Here is a 10,064-nt window from a genome sequence, read left to right on the forward strand (position 1 = left end):
TACTTCTTATCAGATCAGTTGCTTTGATTCAGAAGGACAACCATCAGGGCTCAAAGAAAATTTTGCAATCCCATTGGACCTCTCTGGTCAGCCTTCAAATCCAATGGTCCTTTCCACCTGTCACATGACCTGGAGGTGCTGTAGTCAAGCATTTGCATAGCAACACAAAAAGGAAGTGTCATGATGTCACAGAATTAAAGTTATCCATTCAAGATCAAACCAAGATATGCATAGATCTCCCTTCTTGTTCATGGAGGTTTTGTTTGACATACTCCAAAAAATGTGCAGAATGTCTTGAAACAGGATTGGAAGCAACTACAGAATAAAATTTTCAGCTTCTGAAGCAGTATGCTTGCCTTGAAGCAAAAAAGCCAGCATTTACAATTTTTGGTTTTCACCTTTCTCAGTGGTAATAGCTCTAAATATATGCATCTTATATTTTCAAATGACATCATTTGAATTTCCATAGTAAGGACATTTTTGATTATTTTTGATTTATTCAATAGCATGTGGAATGTTTGCTGCATTTTCATATTATGGCGAGTACATTTGTTTTCTTGGAGTGGTAAAAGACACCTTACAGTAATTTGTAATATCTTTTTAATAATTTTTTGCAAACATTCTTGAGTAATTCCTTGAGTAATGTCAGAGTCTTTGCCATTGTTAATGCTAATAAAATATGCTAATAATTGCTAATAAAAATTATTTTATTAGCAGTTATGAGTTTTGGCTGAAAGCACTGCACCTTTTCTTATGAAGAAAGGACATTGGTCAGATTCTCCTCACAGATATGATACTTTCATCTTAGTTTCTTCATAGTGCAGTAGATTATAGAAATGTTTTATGTGATATGATGGAAATATTACTTGGCATGTGGAGTCAGCAGTATATTGAGAAAATATATCTACTCTAATAGTGTGGCAATGAAAAAGTGTAGAATTACTGTTAGAACTAAAAGATAAAAAATACATTTTTTTGCCCTTTCTCTTCAGATTAAGGATTTAAGTTAAATAAATCTCACCAGGGTGAAAGACTATAATTCATTCTAGACTTATTCACTTTTTAAAGTATTTTGGTTACATAAAAAGCATAAACATGAAATGATATTACAATTCTCCAATTATTCACTAATACTAGTTAATAATGTTCTAACTTCACAGTATGTAAATATATAAGGTTCAGCATGAAAATAATGTTTAAGGGCAAAATAAGCCTGCAGCTTGTTTTGATTTATGTTAGAAGTACTTTTAGGTCAGAAGATAGATGAGGAAGAGAGCCAGAGGGAAACTCATCCCTTCCTAGAGAAAAGAAACTTCCCCACAGCAGAGCTGTGTGGTCCCCAGAGGCAACAGGAGGGCAACTGCTGCTGGGTGGGGAAGAGGAGGGTGAGAGCATAAAAATCACCAGTGGCCTCTGAATTCTGAGCTCTTAGTGCTGGGGAGAGCTGTCCTCTGAAATAAGGTGTTGTGCTGTGTTGTGCTCATCCTGCTCAGCACTGGCTGACTTCTCAGGCTTAATGCTCAGACCACAAGCTGCAGTAAAGACACAAAGCTGGGGTTTGTCAGTATATTATTCTTCTTGTATATTGTCAGTATATTCTTCTTCTTTCATATTTTTGTCAGGATAGCAAAAATTTCTTCTTCAGCAGCACACAAAGCCATGCAGTTTTCAGTCTCCTTGCACTGCTGAAATGAACAATCCATGCTTGTTGATGGCTGAATTTTTGCATATATGCAATGCAAGAAAAGACTCTGTTTTGTTAAGTTATAATACTACTTTGTTTATTGTTTAAAACAGGTCACCATTAGGTCTTTACACAGTCATAGTAGCGACTGATTTGTTTAAAAAATGAAAATAAGTAACTTTGGAAGTGTGATATCAGTGCCAGGTGTCTGCTTATCAGAACTGTAGGCAAGTACAGTGTTCCTGTGGATTTCAGGGGGGGTTGAAAAGTAAACATTGCTGAAAACTAACAGAACTAAACATTAACTGGTATCATAAATCATGGAGATGAAAATCATCTCCAAATTCCAGGCCCCATTCACTACTGAGTTGGTCTACACATTTACTAGTATAACTCTATTAATTTTACACTTAATTTTTGTGGTATCAAACTGGAAGAGGATAAGGGTAAACCACTCATTTTACTGGATGGGTGTAAATGAATCCTCATTTACATAATTTTTTTTCCTAGATGAAAAATAATGGAAAATCATTGTGCATCCCATAATAGAAGTTTCCTAACATTCTCAGTTATTATGACTCTGTACAGGAATTGGCTTTAAAAAAGTACATGCCTAAGCAGACTGTAAAAAAGTAGGTGTCAAGCAGACTGTAAAGAGAATGTGCATAAATAAAGATAAAAACCAACTATTTCATAAACATGCAGTATCTATTTTATTCATTTTATTTACTCAGCTCTACCTTCCAACTCTTAATAGTTTATTGATGAAAGACCCCAACCCAATCTGTTTCTATTTCTTTAGGGAGTAAACAGGATTCTGCTTTGCTTTAGACATCCTCCTCCTTTTCCTCTTCATCATCACTAACAATGTTTTGATTGAGGAAATTTCTGCTGATGATTAAACCAGAACTAATAGACAGAGTTCAGTTGATTCCAGAATGCCTTTTGATATATTTTCTTGACCTCTTCTAGATGCAATAATAAAATTATGGTTTGGCCTTATTTCTCTTCTATTGTTTCAACAACCTTTATTTGAATGGAAGATTTTTAAAGGTAAGTCTGGAAAATTCTGCTTTGAAATGAAGTTATGCTTTGTAAAGAATATTACTTTTGGGGCTGGAGTTGTTTCTGGTGATTCACTCTAGGTGGTGCTGATAATATAGAGTGCTCACCAAAGCATTCTGAGCTGCACACTGAGCTCTCAGGCTGTCTGAGAGGCTGCTTCTAGTGATCTCTTCAGAATTTATGGGTGGGCCATTTCAGATTCCAGCTGGAAATTTTTATTTTGTATTAAAGTTGTAATGGTGTGGGATTTTTTGGCAAATAATATAGATTGTCCTGGTAATAGGATTCTCAAGTTCTTAGGTTTTCATTTTAATTTTCAGTTTCTTCTGAAAGTACTAAACTTGTCCCAGTCAAAGAAAGAGGAATAGCTTAGGAAATCCATACTTTTTAAGTTTTGTCTACTTTCTCTCTAGGTCTTTGCATTTACAATTTGTTCAGACTGAATTTAGTAACATTTTCCACTTTTTCACTAAAATGAATGTTTTGCCTTTTCCCTGATAAATTTAGCAGAATGAGATGGATAAAAAAGGAGGAAGTTTTAGAAAGAATAGATTTCTCTAAATTTAGAAACTTTTTCTACAAATCCTTTAGTAAGCTTCTAAATATAGGAACCTTGAAAAATCTTCAGTACAATGCCTTTTACAATCAGAGGAAACCATTCATCTCTTTTGTCTGGCCAATGAATTCCATGCAAAGTGCCTCTGAGATATCCACTGGCAACATTTCGGTGGGAAAAGCACCCACTGAAACATTGACAAACCCATCCAGACTTTGGCCACTACTGATGTGCAGAGATTCCTGCCCAATTATGCACATTTTAGCTTTTGAGACCTGCTGAGAGCTTTATCTCTGGCACTGAGCAGAGTCACGGGGTCAAAGTGTGTGTGGAGATGAGGCAGTGTCCCCACACAGGGCAGTGCTGTGTGTGACCTGTGCAGGCTGGATTGTCCTCATACAGGACAGTGCTGTGTGTGACAGGGCCAGGCTGGATTGTCCCCACACAGGGCAGTGCTGTGTGTGACCTGTGCAGGCTGGATTGTCCCCACACAGGACAGTGCTGCTGTGTGACAGGGCCAGGCTGGATTGTCCCCACACAGGGCAGTGCTGCTGTGTGACAGGGCCAGGCTGGATTGTCCCCACACAGGGCAGTGCTGTGTGTGACCTGTGCAGGCTGGATTGTCCCCACACAGGGCAGTGCTGTGTGTGACCTGTGCAGGCTGGATTGTCCCCACACAGGACAGTGCTGTGTGTGACCTGTGCAGGCTGGATTGTCCCCACACAGGGCAGTGCTGTGTGTGACCCATCCAGGCTGCATTGTCCCCACACAGGGCAGTGCTGCTGTGTGACCTGTGCAGGCTGGATTGTCCCCACACAGGACAGTGCTGTGTGTGACCTGTCCAGGCTGGATTGTCACCGCACAGGGCAGTGCTGCTGGATTGTCCCCACACAGGGCAGTGCTGTGTGTGACCTGGCCAGGCTGCATTGTCCCCTGCACAGGGCACTGGCACTGCCTGGCTGCTGCAGGACAAGGGCCAGGTGGATGTTGGTCCTCCTGGGAGCTTTGCCCAAGAATGTAAGGTGGACCCTGAAGAAGCTGCATAATTCAGCAGTGAAAAGCCCGGGGGAATTTTAAGTTTGAACTCGTTTCTACTTTGCGCTGAAGGTTGGACCAGAGGCCACAGGAGGTCCCTCCCAACAAAAATACTTCTATTGTTTTGTTAGAGAAATTTCAACTAGTTTTACCTTAGCTTTAATTTATAAAGCTTGTCTATGAGCCACTAAGGCCTTAATTTTGCTCCTGGTTTTTTACCCTCAATATTAACAAAAATATAAAGCTTGAATTATTTTCTTTTTATTTGCTCTGTCTCTTCCTAAGCTTTCTGTTTCCTTTTTCTCAACAGAATACAAATGTGAAAATCTAAGGGAAATCTAAGATTTTTGTGTCATTTCAGCCCCTCACCCCGAATTTGTCATCTTCTCTCTAGGAAACTTTACCAACTATCAGAAGAAAAAAGGAAATCTTGACCCTTAGCTCTGTATTAGTACAGTGATGATACTGTAATATTTGCAATGCCATTTAGTTCTTTACCAAATATCAAAAGAGAAAGGAAATCTTGGGCCTTAGCTCTAAATTAGTACAGTGATGGTACCGTAATATTTGCAAAGCCATTTAGTTCTGTAATATTTGCAAAGCCATCTTAGCTCTATATTAGTACAGGGATGATAACTGTAATATTTGCAAAGCCATTTAGTTCTGTAAGAAAGGTAAAAGGACTGATGTGGTCATTCATTTTTACTGCTTACAGAGGTGATAAAAAGGAAGGATAGAAACAATATCACAGATCAAAGAAAAAACTTTAAAAACAATAAAGAGTTCCTGCATTTTCAATCTTGTCAAACATTTTTTTTCCTCAAATATTGACATAAAAAGCAATACTTTTCCATTTTTGTGAAAATCTTAGTCCCACTATGGCAGAGGTGAGCTGTTCTAGCTTCATTATCCTTCCTGCTGTAATTGCAGCTCATGCTGATTCAATGGAATGCCACATGGTGTGAAAAAAGATTATTGAGCACTAGGGGGGACTCAGTGGCTGAGTATTGGTCAGGTAAGACCCACTGAGTTCTAAAATGTTTGCCAGTACTTCAGGTGAAGCCTTGTCTGTGGTATCAGGAAACCTATGCCAATTTTTGACAGTAGATGTGTGGCTGAGCTGCTGTGTGCAGATTAAGAACTGGTCATTCCAACAGTCTGAAACTTGATAGATACATTTGGCTGACCAGGGCAAAAAAACCCCAAAAAAACCCCAAAAAAACCCCAAAACCCCCCCCCCAAAAGAAACCAAAAAAAAAACCCCAGCAACATCCAGTGCAAAGCTATGAAAGCCCAGACCCTTTATTGGACCAACACTCCTGTTCCAGTCTGTGCTTAAAGGATGCCTGGGATGTGTTTGACAGAGCTGCACTGAGCTTGGCAATGTCCCCTGATTTCTCACATAAGAACAGCAAATATTTCAGGCTTTGATCTTTTTACAAAGATTAACAAATGATCTCTCTGCTATGGCAAGTTTAATTTTTCTTGTGGCTTATTGCTGATTCACACAAGAAAATGCAAAAGAACAGTCAGAGTTAGGGCATTATAAAATGGTTTGAGGTCTTTGAGCTCATGTATTTCCCACTGGATTGTCCAAGACTGCTGACTCCTGTAAGAGGTGCACCTGGTATTCTTTGCACAGGTAGAAAAAAGAAAAAAATAAAAGGGAATCTTAATGGGAAAATGGGGGATGCCTGCTATTTCTGAAGAAAAGATTAAGTTTCTAGTACAAGGTGAGCAGTCAACACAGTACATTAAAAAAAAAAAAAAGAGCTTAAAACAATGGGGAAATATTTTGTCAACATCTTACTCTGAACAATTCCAATTCCCTCTAGAGCTATATATTGACTCATCAAGTCCCATTGTTCCATGATAGCCTGAAATTAATGAAGAGTGAAAGCAGACACAATTCTGATTTGACTTGCAGAACCCTTTAAATAACAAATATTTTAACCTTTTCTCTTAGTGTCAAACAAACATGCAACACAAATTATGGGAAAAGTAAAGACATTTTTTCCCAGCAGATTAGCATCTCTTCTCTTTTATTTGACAGACTTTTTCCAGCTAAGAAAAACTTGTGATTTTGGTGCCCTCATCAGAATGTGTGCAGCTCTGCCCTGACACAGCTGGGTAGTGGCTGGATAAATCTGATTTGTGGATGCTGACATGGATGTAAGTGTGCAGTTTCAGAGCTTGGAGTGACTTCCAGGGTGTCATTTTTGTGTCATTTGAATTGAGCTATTCTGCATGGAGGGTGTCCACAAACTTTCCATAAGAACTGTTGCCATATTGCAACAACATCTATAGAAATTAATGTAGAAGAGCTTGTTCTGCTGCTGAACTAATGCACTTTTTCTGAAGAGATCTGTTTTTTTTCTGCATGGATTGTTATATTACATACTTATGGAAGCTGGCTGACATCTGCTGTATTATATTTGTTCTTTCATTCACACTCCAGGACATAATAACTAAATAAGATCCTTATTTTGATAGGTTTTTAGAGAGGACTTTTTCAAACAAATTTTTGAAATTGTTACATTTTTTAAAGATTCATTTCATTGTAACACTGTGTTAAACTTAAATATTTAAAAGGATGGAGCATGACACCTAAATGTGGTAAGGCAAAAGAGAGAGATTTCCTAGGAATCCATAATGTCGAAATAATTCTGGAAAAACTCTTCTATCTTGCTCAGAGTAACTTCTGAAAGTAAAATTATTTTTTCAGAGAAGCAAAGTTGTCTCTTATTATCTTTGTGGTTTGTAACCATTTCAGCCTCTGTTTTAGTCCAATACATTGTCTTTCTCCATAGTCAGATCTCCCTAACTTTTAAAAGTTTTTAGTTAAAGACCTAAAATGCTTTCTGTCTTGATGGTATCCTGCAGCACATGACAAACTTCATCCTAAGCCAGGCAGCCTGTGGACGTAATATTGGGAATTTTAAGGATTAACGATGGTTTTAGTATTCTGCCATTCTAATTATGAAGCAGTGTACTAATTAACACAACTCTAGCTGACACTTTCCTTAGAAAAAAATGCATTGTCCTGGGAAGAATTCCAGAGAAAAGGGAAATTATCTCATTCTTTTCAGCTCCCACTCCCCTTACAGAAATTTTAAACAGCTGAGCTCTTTAAAAGCCTTCCTGAGCTAGGCTGACCTCCACCCCAAAATGTTCCATTCTTAGATAGGGAAGGAAAAACAAAAACAAAATGTTTTTATTACTCTCCTGAATGGATTGAGCACAGATCAGGCTCCCTGGGTATTTGGGAAGGGAGATCCTAAGCAAGTATGTTAAGAACTCCACCCACATTCAATAAGTTGATGGGGACAATGTAAAACTCTGAAACCTCAGCTCTTATAAGAATTGAGGTCAGGACTTAGGTACAAAGGAAAGGGAAGAGCCTACAAGACTAGACAGACATTTCATGAATGCCTGCAGTGTCTAAGTGTTGTTCCTTAAGAAATCACTGACAGGAGTGGGTCTATGCCTTCAACAAAGGGTAAAAAGAAATGTAATTGGGTGATTATAAAATGACATGTTGAGATGGGGAATACCACCATAACTTCAGACAGCATATCAGTCTATGCCTTCAGGGATGAAGATTTTTGCTTCTCAAAACCAGGCAATCTTCTCCAAAATTAAATATCCCTCCTGTTTTATTCTCAAAGTTACAAATTTAAGTGGACTTACTTTCTAGTCTTTTGAGATCTTGCTTTCTTGGCAGGTAGAGATGTTTTGTGAAAATGTCTCTTTAATTTCTCCCCTTTCTAGCATCTTTTATGTCTCAAAGACAGCCTAATTTGAGTCTTCCTTTAACTGAAGTGTGGATCAGAATCTGCCAGTTCTTTGTACAATGTCTGTTTTCATATTTGCTTGTTTGAGTAATTCTCTCATTAGAGATTCTTCAAGGTAAGGCTGCAGGTGTTTAAGACACTCCACAGGATAACCTGAGTTACCCTGTGTTGTAGTGTTCAATGTCTGAAATGTTTTTTTTTGTTTTGGCAATGGATGTTGTGTTTTTGTATTTATTACTATATCTGTTGTGGTAACACTTCCATGGGATGCATGGTGACATTTCTCAGAAGTCACTGCAGTGCCTGTCTCTTATTTTAACGTGCTGTGCAGCTGGCAAGCTGTGTTACTGATATCCCACAAACTCTGTCAGGCTGTTTGTCTGCGTGCCCTCTGCTGCTCCAGAGTCACCCTGATGAAAAGTCACCTCTGGCTTGAGTTGCTGGTGGGATGCCAGGCACTGCCCTGTGTGATTCCAGCTCACATACCTGCCACAGTCCTGCTGGCTTAGCAGGGCTTGTGCTTCAGTGTGCTGCTCTGCTTGGGTCTTATATTTCATTTGTACCTGCTCAGTTTTTAAATCTCTCTGAAGCACAGATGCCACAGGGCTGGACTCCTGTGTTTGTGATCAAACTTCTCATATGTATGAATTGAATCCCATACTCTGTTCACATTCCCAATTTGCAGTTAAACCATTCGTTACAGACATGTAAGGTTCAGCAGTGCCTGCTGCTTTTCCACATGACCTGCTCTCATGGGTTATCTGGTGGCATGTGACAAAAAGAAACATGTCTTCTTACTCAGTATTTCTCCCCTGCCCTCAGTTATAAGTTGAATTTATAGGCATCAGCTATATTAGTAAACGCAAGAGTGCCTGGCAATTTTCCTGGAACTGGATTCTCTGTGCTTGTATGTCTTAGGAGAGCCCCAATAGGGAATTTGACATTCCCTGAACAGTTCATACACTTGGCCAGACTAAATTGGCACAGCTAATGGCAGATTGCTTGCCTTGCAGATTGGTTTGAAGGGTGGCAGTTTATTAATAGACTTGAGCTGGACTGTGCTGATTGTTCTCAGTTCCTACAGGTGTGAGTGACATGTTCTGGAGCTGACATGGAACTTCTGTGATATGTTCATGTGCTTCAGGCTTCAGCATCCTCCTTACTTCACTGTACCATCTATCCCAATCCATGTGCCTGGAAGGCAATACTTGTGTGAGTCAGGAGCACAAAACCTATCCAGAAAAGTGCTCCTTCAGTGTTCTGTGGGCATCTGGCAGCTCCCTTCCGCTCCTGCTGAACCTCTAAGTACTACCAAGCAAAAAGCAGAGCAGCCTATTTTCCTATTTTTCCCACCACTTTATTATTCTTCTGTCATGTGGAGAATCCTCAAGGTTAACAGCTGGAAAGCTGTGTGCTCAGAAGAGAACAGGCAATGATGTGCTCCCTGCTAATCTGTTGAAACTGTTGGCCTGCCTGCTGTCTGTATCCTGAAGCAGCATTTTTTGCTCAAGGCTCTGCTCAGCATCCTCCCTGTGTCTTTATCTTGGGAAATATGTTCCTACACAGTAAGGGGAAATTGTGAAATTGTCTTGCCAAAGAAGGGCAAGGGAGCTGGGGAAGGGTCTGGGGCACAAATCTACTGAGGAGCAGCTGATGGAGCTGGGGTGATTGTTCTGGAGAAAAGGAGGCTCAGGGGGGACACGATCACTCTCTACAACTGCCTGAAAGGAAGTTGTAAACAGGGGTTCAGTCTCTTCTCCGGGGTAAAAAGTGTCAGAACAAGACAAAATGGCCTCAAGCTGCACTGTGGGAGGTTTGTATGTGTGTCATATAAACCGTGAATCACCTCAACTCAGAAAAGGTGTTTATAAATTTGAATTCTAGATATGTTTGCTCATTCACTTCAATAATGAAAAATGTTTCTAAATAC

This window comes from Agelaius tricolor, unplaced genomic scaffold (genome assembly GCF_023055355.1).
Source record: "Agelaius tricolor isolate 1412-34295 unplaced genomic scaffold, bAgeTri1.0.p SCAF_3, whole genome shotgun sequence".
Lineage (NCBI taxonomy): Eukaryota > Metazoa > Chordata > Aves > Passeriformes > Icteridae > Agelaius > Agelaius tricolor.